The sequence below is a fragment of the Manis javanica genome, chromosome 2 (genome assembly GCF_040802235.1).
Source record: "Manis javanica isolate MJ-LG chromosome 2, MJ_LKY, whole genome shotgun sequence".
Lineage (NCBI taxonomy): Eukaryota > Metazoa > Chordata > Mammalia > Pholidota > Manidae > Manis > Manis javanica.
Genome location: NC_133157.1, coordinates 51,384,403 through 51,408,477, shown reverse-complemented (window position 1 = coordinate 51,408,477; position 24,075 = coordinate 51,384,403). Strand labels below are relative to the sequence as shown.

General features: G+C 45.0%; 3 long non-coding RNA genes across 7 annotated transcripts in view; 2 read left to right on the top strand and 1 right to left on the bottom strand.

Annotated features, from left to right (window-relative positions):
- Positions 1–8,602, top strand: part of LOC140847683 (uncharacterized) — an 80,434-nt gene extending 71,832 nt beyond the window's left edge. For all 5 annotated transcript variants that reach the window (XR_012127705.1, XR_012127706.1, XR_012127704.1 and 2 more), the window contains 2 exons: positions 6,792–6,931; positions 8,467–8,602. This is a non-coding gene — a long non-coding RNA (uncharacterized lncRNA). The remainder of the gene's footprint in view (positions 1–6,791; positions 6,932–8,466) is intronic.
- Positions 646–12,812, bottom strand: LOC140847685 (uncharacterized). Its single transcript, XR_012127709.1, has 4 exons — positions 12,691–12,812; positions 8,478–10,260; positions 3,910–4,266; positions 646–1,124 (listed from the first exon to the last, which is right to left on the bottom strand). It is a non-coding gene; the product is annotated as an uncharacterized lncRNA (long non-coding RNA).
- LOC140847684 (uncharacterized) lies at positions 10,063–12,700 on the top strand. The gene is made up of 4 exons (XR_012127708.1): positions 10,063–10,183; positions 11,043–11,162; positions 11,352–11,532; positions 12,363–12,700. It is a non-coding gene; the product is annotated as an uncharacterized lncRNA (long non-coding RNA).
- Positions 12,813–24,075: the final 11,263 nt, after the last annotated feature.

The following is a 24,075-nucleotide window of genomic DNA, read 5'->3' as shown; positions in this document are numbered from 1 at the left end:
ATCCAGAGTGAGACTCACTGTGTATTGATCAAGCCCATTTGCACGTGAACCTCATCATCAGCTCCTGCTTTAAGCCCTCGCTTCCCCGGTAATTGACTCTCGCATATTGATTAAGATGTTGATGTATCCCAGGATTTCTCGGTGGTGATGCAGGCTCGCCTCCCGGCAGGCAGGACTGGCAAAGCTCTCACTGTACGGCTGTCACCGCATGCTCCTTAATGGATAAAGCTGTCATCTGAGAGCTGGAATGTCTTGCAGGCACAAAGACAAAATTAACTGTTCAATAATGTATGGGACATGGAAAAAACTTTACCCAACAACTCGAATTGATTGCTGTAAGTGTTTTGACTGCACTTGCCTGCTTTGCATAAAGTCAGCGACTTTGGCTAGCCTGGTTTCACACACAGCCATTTCTCCGCCTCGTTCAGAATAAGAGCTGAGAGACTTCAGTGGCTGCCAGGAATGGAATGGGTGTCTGGAGGGAGGGGAGGTGGGAGGGGAGGCAGGAGGGGAGGGGAAAGGGTGGGCACCGCTGACGCCTCTCCCTCAGGACTCTTGTGCGATCCTTGGTCTTTGAAGTAATGCGTTACTGGCAGTTCTATGGAATCTTGCTGGAATTGATCATCTGGGGCGAGTGGGGTGAATTTGGAATTCCTGGATCCTGTGGCTTCCCTTTGCCTGTGGCTCTCCCCCTCTCCCCCTGTGTCAGGCTGAAGCCTCTTGCAGAGAGAGGCTCTCAGTCAGACCTGTGGGGGAAGAGGGCAGTTGGGGCACACGTTCAACTCCAGTTTGATAAACACTTTCCATACCAATTAAAGCAGACCTTGCTTATTATATGGGATCCAGTTAAACACAAGCTAAGTCTCCCACAGGTACCAGAAGCCACTAAGCATTACTCGCCTGTCTGTTCCTTTTCTAACCTGGAAAAGGGGGAAAATATCAAGGTAGCGAACCTATACTCTACATCTTTCCTGCCAAGCTCAGCCTTTTAAAAACATAACAAGATCCTTTGAACATAGCTCTGTTTTATCACAGGATCTTTATTGAAGTTTTAATCAACACAAGCAGCTGACAAAATAGGAGATTGCAGATTCGGCTGTACGTTATGTATCCTCCTTGTGAGTCTGAAAAAAAAATCATAACATTGAAAGAAGAGAAAATAAACAGCCTCGTTTAAAAAACAAATGAATCTCACCAAATCAAGGAAATCCCCTCTCACCCGGAGGAAGGCCTGCCGTGTGGCGTGCCGACTGCAGCCCTGGAGTTCGGAGCCTCTTGGAGATCATTACCATAAAACAAATAACCATCTCATTTTCTGTCGCCCACTATGAGTGAACTCAAAACCTCAGGCTGGTGTCCCAAGATTCCTTCTCCACAGGCTGAGCCAGCTATGGGTCAGGACACCTCCAGAGGAGGGGAAGGAGGGCATGGCTCCCATGTCCAAACCCAGATCCTTTTCTCAGTCCAGCCACCGGGCCTTGGCCCGCGGCTTCCTCTCATCACCACAGCCTCCTTCTCCCTTACTTGTTTCCTTTCTTCCCTCAGCCAACAACCGACACATACATACAGGTTGGATTTTCTCCACTTAGAGAGCACTGGGTGAGGAGAGAGGAGTGCTCTTCTCTTTCTTTCCCCATCTGGGTCCCTTTTTGAAGCCAGGCTGCTGTCTTGCACTCCGAGAAGGACATCCCCTGGGTGCGTATAGCTGTTTCACTTCAGAAGTGTAGCATGGAAACTACTGCAGAGAGGGGCCCTAGTGGCTGCAGCCCGACCGGTAGGACTCCTGCCTTTATGGCCGATGCCCCCGTCTCTCCACGGAGACAGAAAGTGAGGGCGATAGCAAGGGAATGCAGCCCCGGCCCGGGGTGTTGTGCTGGTCCCTGGACTCTCCAGTTGTGTAGAATTGATTTTCAATCTGCTCTGCTGCTTTAACATGGGTGGAATTAGTACCTGGTAGGATTTGATGGATGTGCATTGAGAAAAGGAATGAGTGAGGAAGAGGAGGATGGTGAGGATGTCGTCCAATGGGCAGCCAAGCAAGGAGGGGATGCAAAATACCAGAAAGATCAGATGGACTTTCTCGCAACAATACTTAAAACTTTTAACTGAGTCATGAAATAACAGATGAATACCGATTGGCAGAGAAGTGTTGGAAGACTCGAGGTATGAGACAAGAGGATTGTCCTGAGGGTCCTCAGGGAGTCTAGAGATAGATGATGTCAGAGAGCCTTGAGTGCCCGAGTGAGCACTCAATGGGAGAGTTGCAGGATTTGTCCCTGGGGAACGGTTTACTTGGCCATAATATAATGATGAATGGGCCACAGGGAGTCAGGACACATGAACTGTCCAGGGCAGCCACTAGGTTGTGGAGTAACCAGGGCCAAGGCCAAGGTTCTGGCTATCCACATAAAGACAAAACACAGTATCGGCTGGTCTTGGGGGAGGCTGCTCAGCCTCCTGATCCTCCTAATATTGCAGTAGCATTCATATCAGAGTTTCCATCTAGGAATAAAGACTTTCCAGGAAGCTTTCCTGGAAGTTCTGTTTCTGTGCATTTTATCACAGTTTACAACCAGATCCAGAGATGCGGATCACTTGGTCAAGGCTTGTTGTCCTTTCCCCTCTCCTGCTTCCTCACATTTTTCATCCTGTGTCTGCTCTGGCAGGTAGTGGGGATACAAAATGCAAGACACTGGACCCCTCTTCTCAGGTGTGCTCAGCCTGCACCAGACATTCAGACTGATACACAGACATGGCTAAAGTGCTGAGGAGGCCAGGAGGACAGCGTAGGTAACTCACATGAGAAGCACAGTTCACAAGGGCTGGTACCTCTGGACTGGGCAAGTGCACATAGGAACTTGGCACCTCCGAAAGGGAAGAAGAGAAGTTTGGAGCCTTATTCATCGCAATGGGATGAGATAAAGATTGGGAGAAAGTGGGGGAAATGCACAGAAGGGCATGGTTGGGTCTGACCAGGCTCTTGGTTTGAGGGAAAGAGCAGATTGGTCCAGCAACAGCTCCACACGTGAGCACTCGGGCTCTCAAGAGTCACCACCACTGGGCTGGGTTGGGGATTCTTGGAAAGACTTTGTAACTATTCTGGTCACCTTTAGCTTCTAGACTCCCTAAAGTAGAGCAGGTACTTGCCCCTTGGCCATAGAGAAGAGCAGTAAATTAGGTCAGGACTGCAATTTATCCTCGTAAGTGACTGGGGAGAACTGTCCTAGAGCCGGGCAACCAATAGCCAACTCCCCAAATCTGTCTCAAGGCAGCCACAGGAAGTGATTTGCAGGTGGTAATGGAAATGATTTATTCTGAAAACCTTGTCAGTATTGCTGTTAAATCATTTGTATTCTGTGATGGGACATGAGAGGGCTAGCTGTTCCCAAACTACATTCCTTTACTTTGAGGCCCCCAATCCATTTCCACAAACTGGTTATTTCAGGTGACAATTAATAGGAAATGATGGTAATGGTCCCAGGGTGGTCACTTTTCTGAGGGACTCTGGGTATTAAGTTTCAATTACTTATAGTCTCTGATCTAGGCCTCCAAAAGGAAATGAGCTGCTTCTGTAGTTATCACAGAAAATCCATTTCTTTTTTTCTTTTCCTTCCCATTCTCTGTTTTGTCAGTTTTCAGAAAGTTAAACTGAGAGTTAAACCAAAGGTTCTCTGGGGTCTCATCTCTAAGAAACACATCTACTTCTCCCACAATCCAAACTCCAAAAGGCAAAATAAAAAACCAAAAGAAAAAGAAGCAAATAATAAAGATGACCGAAATAACATGTATTTGCCATTTTCGCCTCAACATGTGGGTCCTGTGTTATTGAGGAAGCTCCAGGCAGGGTTCCCAGATGGAAATGCAGGATCCCCAGCATTTCCTGCCCTGACAGAGGACCTTCTCACTTACTCTCTTCTGAGGAACTTGGCTTCAGGTCCCCGGAATAGTGTTGGCTTCCAGGGTAGGTAGCAACCCAGGGGCCAGCCCAGCCAGGCTGCATGTGCCGGGTGCCTGCTTGCTGCTGCCACGGCTGGCGTGGTGCTTCTCTGCTGCCTCTGCTAAGACAGCGAGCAGTGTCTGTTTGAAGTCTGGTCTTTTGGAAGGAGACCCAAGAGAACATGAGCTGGGCTTGTCTGGATATCAAAGACCAAATTAAAAATTTATTCCAGTGTTTGAAAAATTCCTGGCCAAACCTTCATATGAATTACAAAAATACCAACTCCCTTATTTCTCCAGTGTCTCCACTTGAGTACTAGAGGATTTATTCTGAAAAAGAAAAAATAAAAGTGAGACAAAATAGTTCCATAAATGGACTCAGGTCAGATGGTTTCTTAGCTAAATCTGTAAGGAAAGTAGTCTGTTAAACTGCTTTGGGCAACGGGGAAGCACTTGTTTGAGTTATAATTTTTTAATCTTCTATTTTTTCCCCTCTCCTATTGTATGTCAGATCACCTGGCTCTTTACTGCTGGAGCTGGAGGGTAAAAGATGAGAAAGAGCTTCTGTTTTACCCCTGCCCCAACCCATTGGACAGGACAGCAGAGAAGAAGGTTGTTTTTAAAAGTTGTTGGTTTGAGGAGGAAAATGGAGGCCAGCAAATAATCTAATAATAATTATGAAACTGTAGATAAACAAGAACATAAAAATCATTGGACAAAAATAGGAAAAAAATTAAATAAGGACGGAGTGAAAATTTAAACCAAGGTCATTAACAAAATTAACAGTGATGCCTTTGTTCTAAATCAGGTGACTTATGTGCACCTGTTTCTGGATTCTCAGCACTATCCATGGGTCTATTTGTCTATTTACACCAATTGCTCGCTGTCTTAATTACTTGTTACTTTATAGTAAGTCTTGATAGCTAGTAGTGCCAAGTCCTTCAACTTTTCTTCTTCAGTTTTGTCTTGACTATTTTTAACTCTTTGCCTGACCATGTAAATTTTACAATTAGCTTATCAATTTTTCTAAGGAAAAAAAGGAAGAAGGAAGGAAATAAGGGAGAAAACCTGCTGAGATTTTTATTCATATTACACCAATGCAATAGGCATATTTAGAGAACATCAACAGTTTTACAAGATTGAGTTTTCCAATCCAATTTGCATGGTACATCCCTTCATTTATTTATTTCTTTTGAAACTATTCTCTGTAATGTTTTGCATTTTTTATGCTTAAGTTGGGTGTATATTTTGCTAAGTTTGTTCCTATGAAGGTACTTGATTTTTAAAATGCTAGTGTAAGTGGTATCAAATTTAAACATTATTTTCTAATATTTATTGTAAGTATATGTAAATATAATTGATTTTTCTATGTCAAACTTATATTCACTAGTCTTACTAAATTTACTTACTCATTCTAATAGTTCACCATAGATTCTATGTATATACATGTCCACAAATAACATTAGATTTATGTATTTTCTAATCCTGAAGTTTTTTTTAAGTTCTTGTCCAATTACTCTGGCTAGAAACTTCAGTACAATGTTGGACAGAGTGAGCATCCTTTTCTTCTTCCTGATCTCAAGTAGAAGCTGATTAAACATAGTTTTGTTAGACAATAACCTTTATAAATTGAGGAGTTCCCTTCTAGTTCTTTAATGAGAGTTATCTTTTAATCATGAACACTTAATACATGAATCAAGTACTAAGTCGTATCATGCTTTTTATTCATCTACTCATTTATTGAGAAGGTCATATGGTTTTTCTTTATCCCATACCTGTGCTGAGTTACAGTGATTGATTTTTAAGTGTTAAACCAACCTTGCATTTTGGAATAAAATTCACTTTGTCATGATATTTGATTCTTTCAATGTATCTCTTGATTTGACTTGCTAATCCCTTGCTCAAGAATTTTATATCTTATGTTCCTTTCCTGTAATGTCCTTGACAAGCTTCAGTATCAAGGTTATGTTGGCCTCATAAAATGAGTAGTCAAGTATTTGCTATTTTTTCCATTCCCTGGAAGAGTTTGTGTAACATTCATAGTATATTTTCCTCAGATGTTTGAAATAATTTTCCACTCAAACCATCTGGGCCTCAAGATTCCTTGTGAGTAATTTAAAATTATAGGCTCAACTTCTTTTAATGAACAGATGAATAAATGGTCTATTTCTTCTCATATCAGTCTTCTCACATTTTTCTAGGAATTTGCCATTTAACTTATCATTTTTAAATTCATTAATATAAAATTATTCATAATATCTCTTAATATTTTTGAATGCCCGTATGGCATATATTGGTAATTTATGCTAACTCTCTTTTTATCTAGTTGAGCCTTTACAGGGATTTGCTTATTAGTCTTCCTCTAAAAGATACAGATAAATACACAGAAACATTATACAATAAATAATTAAGAGAATGCCAAATGAAACTTATATAGTGAATTGGTAGTTTAAAACAGGAGAAATTATAATTCTTTGGCAAGTGGGAAGTATTTTTGATAAGCTTTGAAAGAAAAGTAGAATTAAGCAGAGTAAATAGAGGAAAAGGCATTGCTAGCAAAAGGGAAACTTAGAAACAGTCTTTTGGATAAAGTATAACAGAGAACTGGGGAAAGGGGAGCATCTGAAAGATGGGATGATCTGGACTATCAAGAGACTTGAGTCAGAGACAAAGGGAAGACAGTGAATATATTCAACATTTTGTTATCTTGAATATTTGGTAAACATGAGCAATGATGTTGAGAAATAGACTCCAAGTTTTCCAGCCTGGTGATTGGGAGGAGGGTGACATTTCCAGAAAAAGAAAAGAAGGCAGGAGAAAGAGCATTTCAGGGTTTCAAAATACACACTTCACAGGTACCAGCAGAAAGCTGAAGGCTGATGCCAAAACTGAATAAACTTTCAAGGGAAGGAGCAGCGTAAGGAGACCATCAGGCTGAGTCCAGAACGGCTGACTTGCTACTATGAAGAAGTAAAAGGGGAGCACAGAAGAGCAGGTATGGACCACAGGAGCCTACAAAGCAGAGTTTTCAGTCACAGAGACTCAACTGTATCAGCTTCCATAGAGTAGCTGAGTGACAAGGACTGAGAGAGCTACTGGACTTGGTATGTGGACATCACGGTTGGCTTTTGTGGTATTTAAGGAGATCATAAAAGTTTAGTGTCAATGAGAAGACCTTCCTGGCTGTGCAACTCACTCTTTCTTTCATTCAGCAATCATTTCCTGACTCCTGCTTGCCAGGCACCATGCTAAGTACTCAGCATGCGGTGGTGAACAAAAGAGACATGATCCCTCGCCTAGTGAGCTCACGACAAGTAGAGAAGCTAAACATCAAGTAAATATAAAGAAATAATTAAAAACCATGATTAGTACTTGGGGCAAAAGAAGAGGGATTATGAGGAAATAAGAGAGGGAGCCTGTTTTTGATAGCAGGGAGGGGAGAGGATTCCGTGGATTGCACACAGGGGCATAAGTGGATAGTGGCAGCCAGTGTTAAAAAACCAGGTGAGCAGCTGACTGCCTCAGTCAGGGCCTGTGTAGACCCTGCAGTCGTTGGACTCAAGAGCATCACTGCCCACCTTCACAGGACGCCAGACCTCACACCCCATCATATGTCCATCTTCAGGAGGCAGAGATCAAAAGGAAAAGGTTATAGTTTGGGTCAAATTGTTCTTCAAACGCACATAGGGAAGATGCATCTACCAGGGTTAAGTTATAAGGCTGAGGGACTATGAAGGCTAATTTGATTAATTATAATTATCATTTATAATGAAGACTCCATCTTACTTCTGCTAGAACATCTTCATTATCTTTCAGTTTTAAAATGCTTGGGTCTCCCTGCAGACTTGGAAAGGGGCTTTTATTAGGCACAGGTCATCAGTCCAAACCTTTTAAGGTGAGAGTGTTACTAGCCCAGAGGCATTTGCTGGCCTGCAAAGAAAGCACTAAATAGCCATAAGCTTCTTCAATCTGTTCACCAGCCCACCTGTCACTGAGGTTAGGCTGGCCTCAAAATTAACTCTGCTCTGTTTGTCCATCAACATTGTTGTCCCACAGAATGTGTTCTCAAGTGACCTTGGGCAAGCCTTGTTTCATGCCAGAGCTAAGTTCTTGGAGGAAAAAGGTCTAAATTAGATTTCCTTTATGCAATTCCATTTGCAACGAAGCCTATGTCTAAAAGAAAGTCCCACTCAATCCTTCTTAAAGCAAGTGCCCAACATTTGTTCTAACTGGTCTCAGAAATCCTGACATGGGAAGTGTTTGCTCCCCTCTGTCACTGGGGCGATGCCCTGTCAGGAGGGGCTCTTAGCCCCTTGGAAGCTCCAAGCCACACTGCTACCCCCACCCCTCCCTCTTCACAGTCACTCTCAGGACATCCTCCTGTCTCAGCCTTCTCTCTCTCAGTGCTCCTCAGGGCTCTTGGGTCTTGTGTCACCTGGGCACCTTGTTTGTAGGAGTCCTTGCCCAAGAGCATCTTGGCTGGCCCCTGCACCTTGACCTGTCCTAAGTAAGACCTTTTGGAATCCACAGGGACAACTCACCAGTGACCAGGGGCCGAGCAGCTGTATCAACTCAGCTTGGGGAAGCTCAAGTATCCAGTGATCTTGGCTGTGTGGAGTTTGAAATGAAGCCCAACATATTACTCACGGCAAAACCAGGGGCCAGCCAAGCTAAATAGAGCGCTCCCCAAAATGTTCACGGACTGATTACAGAAGGAAGCTCTGATTTGAAGAGAAGCTATGTTGTGCCTGCTTTTATTTTTTTAAAACAACACACTTTCCACAGGAGAGATGGGATAAGTAGAAACCTCAAAATATGATATTTATTAACTTGAAAAGCTTAGACCTATGTCCATATGCCACGTCCCTTTAATTTCCAAAGAATGAATGGCCACCATTTTAGTGAGCTCTTCTTCTCCCAGTAACTGTGCTAAGGCACATTATAAGTATGTTCTCATTTAATCTTCATGGTAACTCTATGACGTAGGTTCCATCACTATTCATTCCCCTTTGCAGCTGGGCAAGCTAAGGCCCAAAGAGAGCAAGCACACATGGCTTTTAAGTGACACAGCTGGAGTTTTAACCTGCGGCAGTCTGCCTCTATATTCTTACCTGTTCCTAAACAAATGCACGTACCCAGGAGCTTTCAGAAGAAAACACCTTAAGAGAAAGCCATGAGGTTACACCATGGGTCTGTGAGTGGAAGCCAGACTGTGCTTGAGAGAAATCTGATGGCTAGGAGTTCAATAAAGTTGAACACGCCCCATGGAACTGAACAGGGCTTGAGTTTGCAAATTATTTGGAGATTATATGGAGAAAGAAAGAGGATCATTTAATGAACATACAAAAAATATTTTTATTTTCGCCTTTTTTTACCCCCTAGCAAATGGTCAAATCTTCCCAAGCCATGGTTCTTATGCTCTGTTGGCCTTCCTACCTGGGATTCCTACATTCAGGAGACCCAAAGCTGAGGCCTGGGTCCCGCACTGACCAGCCTGCCCTTTGCTTGATCAGGGTACCTATGCTACCCTTTGCAGCTGTGTGTCCATATAGACATGTTCAACCACTAAGAATCTTGCTTCATGAAAAGCTCTGGGAATTAGATTGTTTTCCACACTGTAAGTTTTTATTTGAAAAATAACCCTCTTTGTTTAACTAATGAAAAGGAGGGGCCACTGCTCATTTCTCAGGCTTGGTAAGAATTCCATGGGCAGTAATTGTGTTTCTCAGTGGAAAATGTTTCAGTTTCTTAATATTGTTTTGCAGACTGACCCCTGCCCGGCCCTCACTCCACGGACCACACATACACACATGTGCATGCTCCCCCATGACACAGTGCAGCTCTTCCCATTGTGCCTGTTGGGGGCTGGGGATGGCTGCGATCCTCTTTCCAACACCTGCAGGGAAAAACGAGGTGGGGCAGGGGCTGACACCCAGTCAGAGGCCTCCTTGCCTGTTCAGGAACAGAATGCCTTCCTGTGCTATGCTCTGAATTCCAGAAGCTGGGTGGGCCACTGAGGAAGAAAATTAGACTCCACACCTCTCTTGTTTCTGTGCAGCTCCATGTCAGACGAGTCTCTCACACCACAGAGGGGGTGGTCTGACATCCCCTTCTCACTAGGTGAGCACGCAATGGTGACAAATGCAGGGTTGTCATCGTTGGACATGCAGCATGGCCGGCATGGTGCTGGGCGGTCTGATCTGCACAAAGCCTATTGATGCCTGGCCCAGAGGCAACGGAGTGGAGGGTGAGAAAGCAACTCTGCTCTGTCACTTACCAGCTCAGCCCATGGGCAAGTGGCACTGACCAGCTCTGCCCCTGTGTCTGTAATTGTGAACAGAAAAGTTATTTACCTCACAGGGAGAGATGAGGGGTGCATGGACAATGCGTGTCACATAATAGATATCCAAGAGCATTTTTCTTCCCTCTGTTCTCCGAAAACTTCCCAGCTGCTGTCTAGTGTAGGAGACAAACCCCATTCCTGTGAAACAAGCTACAAACAATTGGGTGCTGTCCCAGCAAACAGAGCCCAGAGCAGGGCACTGTCACCAAAGTCCACTTGGAGTGAGCATCAGCTGTCGAGAGGAGACTGAGTACTCTCAGGATGTGAGAATCTGTCACCAGAGGGAACTGTTAAGTCTGTTATCCAGGGAATTTGAAGAATTCCTTCTTTCTAGATTCTTTGTATGGGAAAGATACAGCTGCCCTGAGTGCATAGCTTAAACACAGACCAGCTTAAAGCAAGCAAAAGGGCTGGACAGGATGGTTGTTATGAGAAAATAGACATTTAGAAGATCCACATGCATAAAATGTAGAGGGAGTCAGCTGTTAGCATGGAGTAAATGAATAGCTTTGAAAAGATATGGGAACAGCATGAAACAATATAGTAGTCAGACTGTTTTTTGGTTTTAAGTGATAGAAACCTGCTCTACTGTTACCTTAAGCAAATAAATAAATGAGGAATGTATTGGTTCATATAACCAAGCTGGAGCTGAACACACCCTCGTACTATGTTGTCAGAGCTAGCTTGTTTTCTCTCCCTCCCTTCTCTCTCTCACCATCTCTTCATTTTGTCTGATACCCAGTTCTCTTCTCTTTGTGATTAGCTTCCTACCCTCAGCTTAGCAGCCTCAGCAGAGAGAGAAATCCTCTCGACATTTGTGTATCAAAGCCAGAGAAGATTCTACCTGACTCAGCCATGAACCTGTCACTGGCTAGAGGATAAGGTATGATACCTTCTTTGCAGTAGTCAACCAAAATAGTGTGGAGTGCCTGTTCTGTGCTAGGCATTGTGCTAACGGCTGGGGACACAGCGGTGAACAGGACAGATGGTGCCTTGCCGGCAGGGAGCTTACAGTCCAGTGCAAGGCCTGTGTTTTAGTTGAATCCTGCTACCTCCTGCTTCTCTCCATCAGGAACCAAACAGGAAGATACCATCCTCTCAGTCCACAAGAAGCCGGCTCCTTAGCAAGATCAACAGAGTCACCCGCTAGAATTACATGTGCTGAAGGTTCCCACATATACGACCAGCATACACGTCTCTCTCCATCTCAAACACCACGGCAGCCTCAGTGTGGAAATGGCTTGGGTCCTAAGGTGATGTCACATCTTTGGGGTTTCTTGCAGAAAACTCTCACAAGGAGTGCGCACAGTTTCCATCCCAAGTTGGGGCAAACGGGATGACCCTGCAGCTCTTGGCATCTGCCCTTCTTATCCTGGCTGCAGGGGGTTTCCAGGGATAAGGATATGTAGCTCTTACTGAGTTGTTAATAACTCCTGAGGAGCCCATGGAAGTGGGCTGCTCTGTAATCATTGGTAATAAATGGAACCAGTTCTGCACCCTGTTTGCACCATAATGGGGCTGTAGTTTTCCATTAGGGGAGAAAAATGACTCCTCAAAATTTCTGTATTTCAACAGACCAGTAGATTCATGTTTCTTGCTAACTTGGATGTGTGATGGGGTAGGAGGGAGGTCCCACAATGTATTCAGTATTTATTGAGTACCTACTATGTGCCAGTCTGTGTATATACAATAACAGAGAGTGTCTCTGCTTCATGGATGGCGTGTCCAGGGCAGGGACCTACATACAAACAACCACATTATGGGGATAAGTGTTCTCAGAGATATGCAAGCACATCTCACTATAATGTGTATAATGCTCATGGTGGGCCATCTGTGCTTATGGTGGGGAGGAATGGTTTTTCCCTTATCTTAAAAGGGCCGCCTTGAACCCCAGTAAGGAGACTTAGCTGGAAGCTGGAGATTTGGGAGAAAGGTGAGGACAGGCGTTTATGTCAGGGTGGAAGCCAACTGAGGCCACTGCTTGCTAAGCCCCCTTAACCTCTGCAAGCCTGAAGTGGTACGTGACAAGCATCCCCAGGGCCTGCTGGGCAATCATTACTTTCATTATGCTTCTTACTGCCAGGTACTCTGAAATCCACATGGACTGCTGTTATGATTTCCAGTTGTCCCAAAAGAGAAACTCAAGAATCGGAGATGAGCACAGCAGGAGAGGGAGCCGGCTGCCTATCTCAAAAGGGCACATCACCATAATCACAGATATACCGTGAGCATACGCTGAAAGAATGTAACCAAAGGGTGTAAGTCAGGAGCAGCCAAGGGGATACATACACCAGGTGGCCCTGCCTCCCCCCGCCACCACCAAACTGTGCCTGTAAAATATGTGATGGGTGCCCACATCTTCTCCCTTACCCTGCAGAACCCACCCCTCTCCCCAGCCCCACCAGAACTACCTTTGCTGCTATTCCACTGAATTCACCCTGCGGCTCCCCTGGGCTGGCTGTTGCCTTCATATTTCATGCGGAATGTGCAGCTTCCCAGGAGCCTGAGGCATGGCCTGCATTCTGATGCATCGGCCAGCTCTGACACCAGACCGCTCTTGAGCAAGCCTAATGAGGAGGCTGACACCGAAGAGGGAGGCAACCGGCCTGCCAGGGCGGCGGCCGCAGACTCTGCAAGCAGTGACAGGAGGGCGGGGGGCGGCGGGGTGGGGGCAGCCCAGCGAGAGAGCCAGTGCGTGCCTTTTCAAGACACAATTCTACCACCAGATGCTACAAGTGCACTGATTTAAAAGGCACCAGGAATGGATAGGAGCCTCAATTAAGGCGCAGTCAGATCAAGGAACATAGTTGGGAGCAGCACACTGTTAAAAGAGGAAGGAGAGGCTGCAGAGACTAAGAGGCCTGAAACTCTGACCACCCCTGTCTCAGTAGGCTACCCATTCTAGTGTTTCTTACAGTGTAGGGCTTCTTCGAGTTTCCTTAGAGACCACTTCATTATCTAAAAGAGCCTGCTGAACAGAAATTTTTCCTTTCCTTAAAGCTTCATCTACCTTAATTTCACACATTACTCCTCACTTTGATTGGCTTTATCAGGATAAATATACCCTTGTTTCCCCTGGTACTTAGAGCATTTAAATTGGGGGCAGAGTAAGTGGCTACACTCACCATCCGAATGCCGAGAGGATGCAGTGCTGACATGCATTGCCCTCTACTAACAGTTTTCCCAAGCCCGGTCCCATCTGCTCATCCCTCCAAGCTGAGGAGTTGGGTGAGCTTAGCTCCATGCTACAGATGATAAAATCAGGAGTGAGAGAAGTTTATCCAAGACCACATATCAGACCAAGGGCCCTCACACCTGGGCTAGTCTTCAACAGTTTCTAATGAGCTGGCCACCCGTAAAAGCTTGTCCACCATTCCACTTGGTTGTATGCAGAATGAGGTAGCAAACCATGACTCTCCATAATTTAACTTACATGTAAAAATCAGCAAGTGAAACTTTCCCATTTATGAAAGGAAAGACCAATATTTAAGTCATGGAATCAATCTAACAAAAAAATTTCCTTTAAAACTTTGATTTTTGTCATCCCTGTCTCTGTGTGTGTGTGTGTGTGTGTGTGTGTGTGTGTGTGAGTGTGTAATCAGTCTTCCATTTTGACACTGGGGATAATAATTTCATAATAAGGATAGTCATACTTTTTTGAATTCTTACTACATGCCCTACACTTTTCATTAATTACCTCATGTCATCCTGATATTGGGAGACAGTGTCGCATGGTATTGTCCCACTCTGCAGAGGAGGAAACTCTTGCTCAGAGAAGTTAAGCAAATAAGCCAAGGCCACAGAGCTCTTGAGTGGCAGGACAGGAACCTGCCTGACTTGAAACTCCATGCTTTAAACCCCTACACATAATGCTGATATTAAACCACCCTGGTTTCCAGTCCTATAATATAACTACATCTTTAATATAAAGCAATTCTCCTGTATTTTAAGCATCCCTCTTCCTCATGCACTTTCTGCCTACTGGGTTCCTGAAATATCTCGTTAATATTTGCACTTTTTTTTGGGTGGAATTATATTTTACTGGTTCTGTTTTTATGATTCTTTGTATTCTGTCCTTTGTATGCACAGAACAATCCCCAATTTTAAATTTTAAGGTACTTTTTATTGTCATTGAATACTTTGAGAGTTGGAACCACAGAGTTTTATACTTGGAGGAAACCTTGAGGTGATCATTCCCACCTTGCTCCCTCCTCAGGCAGGAACCACTCCCACAGCACCCCAAGAGGGTGGCCATCCAATTCCCATTTAAATACCGCGAGTGCCAGAAGGCACACCATGCTGGCTGACGCAGCGCCGTCTGCTCCCGCACAGCCTGTACTGCTGGGAAGGGCTCACTCCCACTGCCTTGTGTTGAGCCTGCCCGCCCGACACACCCAGGCGGTCATCAGCACGAGTCATGTCTACCACCAAATGACTTCAGACCGTGTGAGCTTCCTGGGTCTGTGGTGACAAAGTACCACAAACTGGGTGGTATAAACAATGGAAAGGAACTGTCTCATGATTCTGGAGGCTGGAAGTTCAGAATGAGAGTGTCAGCAGGGTTGCTTCCTACTGAGGGCTGTGCGGGAGATCTGCTCCCTCTGTTCCTTTCAGCTCCTGGTGGTTCCCTGGCAGTCGCTGGCATTCCTTGGCTTATACAACTTCCCTTCGCTTTCACCTGGGTGCATGCCTGCCTCCAAAATCCCTCTTTTTATAAGGATGCCAGTCATACTGGATTGGGGATCCGCCCTCCTCCACTGTGACCTCATTTTAACTAATCACAGCTATAACTACCCTATTTCCAAATAAGGTCATGTTCTGAGGAACTGGGGCATTAGGACTTTAACATATGAATGGGGGGACCACAATCCAAACAGAACAGTCCGTCTTCTGCAAATTGGGCCCTTAGGCCTATGAGGAAGGTACTTGTGTTATCCCTGAGGCTTCTCTTTCTGGTTTAACAACCTCCAGCTTTTGGCCAGACTCATACTGTCTCGGGAGTCTCTCCTGAACTCTTCTCTTTGTCAGTGCCTGAACGGGTGGCACCCCACAGCTGAGCTCTGAGAAGTCAGTCCCTCTGCCCCATGACTCTTCTGCTTCATGTCGGCTCTGGCAGAATTCACACTTCCAGCAGGTTGTGCAGAGCATGGCTCACGTCCATCACAGACTCTGCTAATCCTCCTCGCTCTCTAACACATAGATGGCCCTTAATCCTGGACTTCTCCATCCAGTGATATGCTATTTGATTCCCTCTCCAGAATATCAATGAAACAACCCTGGCCAGAGAGAGATCCTTTTGGCAATTCACTGGGAGCTTCCTGTCCAGGTCTAAGGCATTGCCACCTACTGTGGGTCTCAGTCACTTTCCAGTTCCCATCACTGCAAACCCTGTTCCTTTCTTTATATCAAATGCACCACAAAAATGAAGACATGAATGCTTTGAAGCCACTTCATTTGCTAATACTAAAGCTGAAATGTGAGAAGATAGCCATTGTGCTTGGCAAGCTGTTCGTCACGAACACACTATGTTAACTTCTCAGCATTCTGTCGTCTTGCTCACTGAGCCTTTCTCTCCTGAGATATGTTCCATTTTCTTGCAAAATGTTGAAATTTCCAGTTCTGTGTTTTCCCTGGAATTTTTCCAGGGAAACAGTGCTTTCTGATTTTGAAAATCAGTCCCACGTGTCTTCTTTTAATACTTCTGATAAATCCCCTGATGATGATTCATATTCTTCGGTCCTTTAATAAGTGGACTTCTTGAGAACTGTTCTGACCAGTTTCCTCATTTGTGGGTGGGGAGTGTGGTTCTTTCAAACCTTCTGATCTGTACTTTTTCCAAGGATGTCCTTTCCTGGGTAGGTTTCCTTTGTCAAAGAACTAAGGCAGGGCCCCAAGGAAATCTGGAAGTGGAAATAGGGGAGATTGAGGAGCAGGCTTAAAAGAAAAAAAAAGTCAACTCTTTTCCAAAATTCTTTCTGTGAGAAGGATATAGGAGAGCTAGAAGGGGTTCAGAGAGGAAAGCACAGGGGAGCAGGGAAGAGAAAGGTAGGAGAAGAGGTGAGATTAGGGAGGGCCCAGAATTGCCTCAGTGTATGAAAAAGAGGTAAGTATGCCAGCTCAAGCAACCTCCAGGTGGTGAGTTCAGGCCCCAATCCTCCCAGGACAAGTCCTGCAAAAAGTTCTGGGAGACAGCAGCATTCCTGGGGCATCGACATGCAGAGTGAGGCATCGTTCAAGTATCCCCAACTCTGTGCCATGACTTTTAGGAATCAACATATAGTGTTCAATAATAACTATTTTTATTTGTTATGTTTAGTTTTAAAGCCAACAAGTAGCAACTTAAAAAGAGGAAATCTCAGTTTTAAAGATACTCTTCAAAGTCAGCACAGTATACCATGCATGTCCTAAAATTTACAAATATTGAACAAAAATATTACACCTCACAGTTTGCACCTCGTTTCACTGTCTTGAATTTTTAAAACAAAACAAGAACTTGAAAAGATCATATAAAATAACAGAATTGCTATAACCCAAGTTCTGTGGTTTCAACCTTATGATTGTGTAGCCTATTGCTGGGTTTTTTTTTTTGTTTCTTCATCTATTGTTTAAAATGCAGGGATATGTTCTATCACAGTAGTTGAAGACACAAACTTCACCCAGTGTGAACTCAAAGGATCCCTAACTGCAAGAATTTATTCCCAAAAGGAAGAAGCCTGTTTTGGTGACTGTATGGCTAAGAATTTGTGAATTAGCTTCCATGTGGAATACAATATTTATTAAATGGAATAACAATAAAAATGTGCTTTTGTAAACAACTATATATATAAAATCAAAATTCAGCAGTAACTGCAACAGTGGTTTAATTTAGACCAACAAAAGATTTTGGGGGGACTGGAAGAGTATTTTATCATTGGCATTTTTTGAATCACAGTTGTGTGGTGATAATAAGCAGCAGACTAACAGCACACCTGTACCTGGGTGTTCTTCTCCCACTACCCTCAGTGCTGCGGGACAGTCATGGGGAGTGGGGCGGGAGAGCATACTCAAGTACGCCCAGAGGACTGTCACAGGCAGGGGAGAATCAGGGCCTCAACTAAGGGTCTATGTTGGGCCTAAGTTATGAATGGTTATTTCATTTAATATATTTAGGCTTTCTCTCTTTGGCTCTACAAATATCTTCAGGGCTCTGTCATCAGAACCATTTGAGGCCCCACCCCTGTTTTGTGCTTCTCTGTATCTCCCCCTCCTCTGCCTGGGCCCCTGGATGTGGCACAGTATTTGGTTCTCTTTAAGTCCTCTCTAAATGTCTACTGAGAGAGAGATTTTGCCAGTTAGTATCTTCAAGTTTATGAGCAACTCATCCTCTCTGTGCTATTCGAACTCATGAATTGCATCTGTGTATTATGTGCCCTAGTGAGCTTGTTTTTCCCCCAACACAGTTACATAAGACTCTTGACGCTCTGCAAGCCTATTAGCTCACCTTCACTCCTTGGGCCTCACTACCTCGGAAGATCAACATGGGGAGGAAGGAAGAAGAGCACGAAGCAGATAGAAGGCCCCCAAAGAGTTCAGTGTGCTGGGTCCACCTGTGATCATTCAGACACAGGTTCTTAGCATCCCTGGACCTGGGGAAGTCTCCCCATTATCTTTACAAACAGAGGTGACATATCAACAGAGGTGTCCTGGGGAACAGGTGGTAGTGCCTGGGGGAGCTCTCAGGAAACTTTGTGGGCCCTTGTCTGCCTTCCTTGGGGAGGAATTCAGCTCTGCGAGTTGGAGCAATTCCTCCTGCCCTCCTCCAGACCCTGCAGTTTAGTTCTTCATTAAAAGAAGGTCCGTAGAGGAGCTTAAACACAAAACTCCCTATAATGGTGAATACTCAGAATTACTTTCCACCTGATACTGCTTCATTTAATTGGACTAAAGCAGACTCCCCTGGCTCCAGGCTCCCTTGAAATCCTGCCCAAATTTGCCTGGCTCCTGCGCGGGCCTGACTGAATATGCAGCAGGTGTACCAAGGGGCTGTGAGCTGGGCTCCCATGAACTGTAATGGTTGCTGCATGACTGATTCCCCAACTCCTCCACCCTCCTGCTAAATCCCAGGACCCTCCCTGCTTATGCAGAGAGCAGGCTCCCTGGTGCCGTCTTATGAAGAAGTGGTAGAGCAATTTCATTTAATATTGCTAGTGCTTCCATTAACCTGAGTATATTGCTCTCCATCCTCAATTTAAGACTCCCTCTTTCTCTTGATTATCGCTGTATTTCAGAGTGCCTGAATGTCCTCCCCAGACCTCTCAGTCAGGCTGGAATAACTTGATGATCGAACTCTATGGTTCCTTGAGGTTTCTGGCTTTAGAAGAATGAGCCTTCCTGTGCCCCACCTCAAGGCCTTAGAAACCAGCCTGGGGTCTCCATTTTGCTCTGAATGGGGCTCCCTCTAGTGTGCTCCAATATTCTCTGTATACACTCTTCCCTTCCTTCCCTTTCTTTGTTTCTTTCATTATGCCGCTCTTTTCATTGTTGATACTTGTGGGACAGAAAGTAAACACTTCAGAGCTTTATTGTGGGGAGCGGACAAAGAATTTGTTACTGACTATTTTGAATTCGATTGGTTAGTATTTAGATGTCTGTGACTGTATATGATTGATGGACTGATTCAATTATTAATTCAACAAATAGGCATTAGGTCCCTACTAGGTGCCAGGCACTCTTGTAGGGCTGGGGATGGATCATGCACCAAACTGATAAAAGGCTCTGCTTTCAGGAAGCTTAAATTCTAGCAGAGAGAGCTAGAAAATAAGCAAATGTATTTACAGCATATGGTGATAAATGGTATCAGGAAAAGTAAAGCAGGACAGGAGGCTGGAGAGAGATGGGGAGCCTGCCATGAGTGCTCTGGTGTACGTACAGCTCCTTTGAGTGATAGAGGCCTTTCTGCATCTAAATTCTACATTAACTACAATCATGGTGGTGGTGGGAGCGAACTAGGAGCCGCCTTCCTGGGAGGGTGGGACTGGCAGTGTCCTGAGTCCTGGCTTACAGGGGTCTGGGGCGCGGCGCCCAGGAGCACTACCCCAGACTTTCCTCTGGAGCACAGCCCTGGGGGCACGAGGACTGGTATGACCACAGAGGGCAAAATGGTGCTGTGTCCTGCCACTACCATCAGAGCCCTCATCCTGTCACTGCTCAAACTCCGCAGAAAGGCCGATGCCTGCACCCCTTGTGTGCTGTGGGCAGCCAGGGCTGAATGAAAGTTGGCTTTTCAAACCTATGAGAATTGGGTTGACAGGCTGCAGCCTGGCCAAAGGTGAGCCTAGTCCTCTGACCTCAGCAAGGAATGGTAATCCCAGGGTCAAATGCTCAGCGGAGAGGATAGTTCTCTAAGAAAAAGAAGCCAAGTCAAAGGTAGGGTTCAGAGGAGGAGAATCATAAGCCTCCCATGAAAATGCGTCTCTAAGCCTCTGTGCAGTGAGGGAGAGAGCTGGGGAAGCTTCTGTCAGACTTGGGTTTGGGTGGATTTCCACTGGTGCCAAGTGGGAGGCAAGAGCCTGGCACTGAATTGATGACCAAAAATGTCATTTCCTGGGATTGTGCTTACGGAGGAAGATGTCCTGATTTTTTAAAGACTAAAGAATTTAGGTGTGAAATATCACGTCTATAATTTACTTTAAAATATTCCAAAAAATATTGAGAGGTAAATATGGCAGCATATGTGTATTGTGAAGTAAATAATGGCACCTGTCTCTCTTCCTTGGATAACCTTTAGCCAGCACAACACTTACTCAAAATCTGGGTAACATCAGTCATCGTCTTGATCTAAAAGCCATTTGCTTGCCAACAACTCCATATTTATATCTCCAAGCTAGACTTCTGTTAGGAAGTCCAGACTCAAATATTCAACAGCCTGTCTGACATCTCAAACTCAGCATGTCCCAAATGGAATGCTTGATTCCCCATCCCAATACCACTCCAATTGCCTGATACCCTGCCCCAGCCGCACCCCACCTTTTCCATCTCAATCAATAGCACCATCATTCACCCAGAAACTTCCAGCATAGTCCTGGTCGCTCCCCTTCCTCTGCCCCCTGCATCCAGTCCATGAGCAATCCCTGCTGATCCTGTCCTAAAGATTTCCCTAACCCACCCCTTGGCACCACTCCACTGCCACCCCTATCTGGACCAGGATGACACCTATCTGGCTAATCCCTGGCTTCGACTCTTGCCACCTTGTAATCTGTTCCCTGCACAGCCAGCATGATGTTTTTAAAGCATAAACCAAATCACTCCACTTGCCTGCTTGAAACTATCAGTAACTTGCCTTATGCACACAGCTAAATCCGGACGCCTCCGCTCAGCCTGCAAGACCAGGCATGATTCTTGTCTCCTTCTGCACCTTCTTCGCCCTCCTCTCTTTCTCCATGCCTTCCTCATCTCACTGCACTTCCAGCCACACTGGCCACCTTTCCACGTCTCCTGCCCCTTCTGGGCTTTCCATTAGGATGTTTCCTCTAGCTTGAATTCTCTGTCCCTTCCTCTTGCCTTGTCCACCTCCTTCTCATTCTTCAGGTCCCCACTTACACTTTAGCTCTCTGAGTTTCCTTTCATGACACCTTAAGTCCCAAATGGGCCCCTCAGTTATTCTCTCTCATAGCACACTCAGCTGTTAACCTTCAGAAGGGGAAGGAGTGTCTATTTACCAATGTATACCCAGTGCCTCACAGACAGCTCGTTAAATACGTGATCTAAATGAATAAACAAATTAAAAATTTCATTGTCCCAATTTCAAATCTCCATCTATGATCCTCACACCTTGATCTCAACCACTCTCCTACCAGCCCTGCTGTGGCCCCAAGGACCCTCTTTGTGAAGCCCTCACACTTCTTCTCTGTGCCCATGACTCTGAGCCTGCCTCCCAGTTATCCCCCGGCATTCCAGAGCCCTGGGAAGATGGGAGGAAATGGTACCTTTGCTCCAGCACACTGTTGTGCACACATGTGTATGTTAATTGTATGTATTTCATGTGCAATCTTTTATTTCTCTTGCAACAACTGCTGCCTCTAGATTGCCCATCCAATAACTCCTGCAAAATGAGGCCATTCAAATGTTCACACAGCAGACAGTGGGCCACTCACTCAAGCTGAGCCCTCGGAGAGACCTTCTCCTTGTGCTTTCTGATGTCGTCTTCTGCTCTTGCTGAGGTCGCTCTTCAGACCAGCTCTGAACATGGAAGCCTCTCCCATCCCAGGGAGACTCTGGCTTTCCTGTTGGGCTCCTCACTAATGAGAAGTGAATGCTGCAATCTCAGGGCGCACTCCGAGGTCGCAATTACGTAAGGATTATTAATGAAGCAACAATGTCAAAATTGTGTGAAATCAAACTCAGATTTAAGTACTTAAAATAAACAGATATAAAGTAACAGATGTCCCGTTTTGTTCTCAGATGATTTCATCCCTTGTTAAAAATAAATGTCTGGCTTGAAAGGAAAAAAAAAATAAAAAGGAACTTTACTTCCATGTTAAAAATTAATTGAATCCAGAGGTTGGTAAGGCAACTAAGTGGTGGTTTTTTTTTTTTTCTCAAGGCAAAGACATATTTGTGTTGATTTTTATTTTGGCAAGTAATGAATTCATTGCATAGCCCCAATTGATAGACCAAACTTAACGTCCTTCAAAACCCAAAGGGAAAATTTCTCCATAGTTATTATGTAGATAAGAATGGAGCCCAATGTATCTATCTGAGGAGAATTTAGTTCCATGCTGTCCCCCAAAGGATGCAACAGCAGAGGCTTCAAAAATCACAAGTCCTGATTGTCATTGATGCAGCCATCAGAATCCCTTGGAGGTCTTACCTTGGACTTTCAGTGTGGAATTCCCAGAGAGGACTCCTACTGAAATTAGTAATGGGAAAGGCAAATTAGGTCATCTTGTCGGTCCCCCTGCCAGCTTCATACACTGTGGTTAATTTTCTCCTCCTTTGATCAGATACATTTTAAATGTTTCAAGAGATGGAAATTGCACCAGTTGCCTCCCTCTGGAGTTCCCTGTTACTGAAGTTACAGGACTCGATTTTCTGCCTGTGAGACTCTGTGGAAATTTTTCAGAGAGTGGAAGGTTGTGGGCTGGGGGATGCCTTTACCTCCCCCAAATGTCTCTTCTTTGTTTCTGGTTTTGGCCCAATTCATAGGGATTAGGTTTCTAGAGGAATGTTCATCTGTCCCACATCACAAAATGGCCCCAGGAACATTCAAAGGAAATAATTGATTTGTAGAATCGTAGTACGAACACGAGGGGATTGATGTTGATGCCCTTGAATAAAAGATGGAGCAGCTCGCAGCCCTGATGCTGGCTCTCTGCGCAGAAGAGGTAAACGTAGCAAATTTATGGAGGGGGATAAATAATCCAGATAAGCAGCTATGTGTTTCCAGGCAGAAAATACATGTGTTTCTAAGCCCTTCTTCACCACTTTGGAAAGTAAAAATAGTTTGTATTTTTGAATGAATTCAAATTTCATTGCCCATAGTTCAAATCTGCATCTCTGAACCCCACATCAGAAAAAACCAACATCAGATTAGCAATGAAAAGTAAATGTTGGGATCGTGGTGGTGTTTGCACACCACTGTCATCGTACTTAATGCCACTGAATTATACACTAAAAACAGTTGAAATGGTAAAAAAAAATAAAATAAAAAGATTAAAAAATATGGAGTCATTCCAACTGTGCCAGAGAGAAGCAGGGGACATTTTGTAATGGGTAAAGTGGGTCACAGCAGTGGACAGCATGGTGCCTTCCCCTCACTTCGAGTAGGCCCCCAACTCCAGGAGACAGGGAATGGGGTGACGAAGTGCTTAGGGACCTGTGTGCCCACTCTGCTTCTCTGTACTTCACTCTGTACCTTCTCCATAGACAAAGAGGGTGGAACACAGTGTCCTTTAAAGTCTCTCCAGCCCCAGCATGTGCCCATTTTGTGGCACTCCCCATCCGTTGCCAACTCCCCATCCGTTCTCCTTTCCTACTAACTGATAGAGCCTAGATTTTGGTTTTGGGAGTCACTCTTGGAAGCTCACTTCCCCACTGCCCATGCAGCTGAGGGCTGGCCATGTGACTTGGTTCTGACCAAAGAGGTGTAGGCAGGGTCCCTGGGGAGGTGGCCCCTTCGCCTCTGCTCCTTTTGCCTTCTGCCTTCTTCCTTTTGCTCCCTGTGGTTGTGATGCCCCTGGGAGCAGCAGCCATCCTGCAACCATGGGGATGAAGCCAAAAGAGAGAAGGAGGCTTGGCCTGTGGTGACATTGCAGAACCACCGTACAGGCCTTTGCAGGGGTAGAAAAAATGTTCTTGTCTTCCACTCTGGGTGCTTTGGCTTGTTTAGTAATTAAGTTGACATAGACAGATTCATAGGAGAAAAACAAATTTGATTTTGTACATGCAGAAGCCACAAAGATATGAGACTCAAGGGCAAGTCTAGCAGTTGAGGCTTGCATGCCATCCTGAGCTGAGGAATGGGACAGGGGCCTGGGGCTTCAAAGGGGCAGAGGGGAATTCACAGGATGAGTGGAAGAGCAGATGTTTGGTAATTAGAAGTTTGCCCTGCCATATAGATAGGTCTTTCAGATAAAAAAGTTATCTCATAATAGCTCTCTTTCTGGGCAGGCCCCCTGTCTAAATTCTTCCAGATAGTTAAGGGAGAGCTACAAGTTTTCCCTGAGTCTGCTGGGGCCTGACTGCCTTCAGCTCAGAATAATCCGCATGCCTAAGGGACATATTTTGGGATGGCCTATTCGGTTCCCTTTCACCCTGGA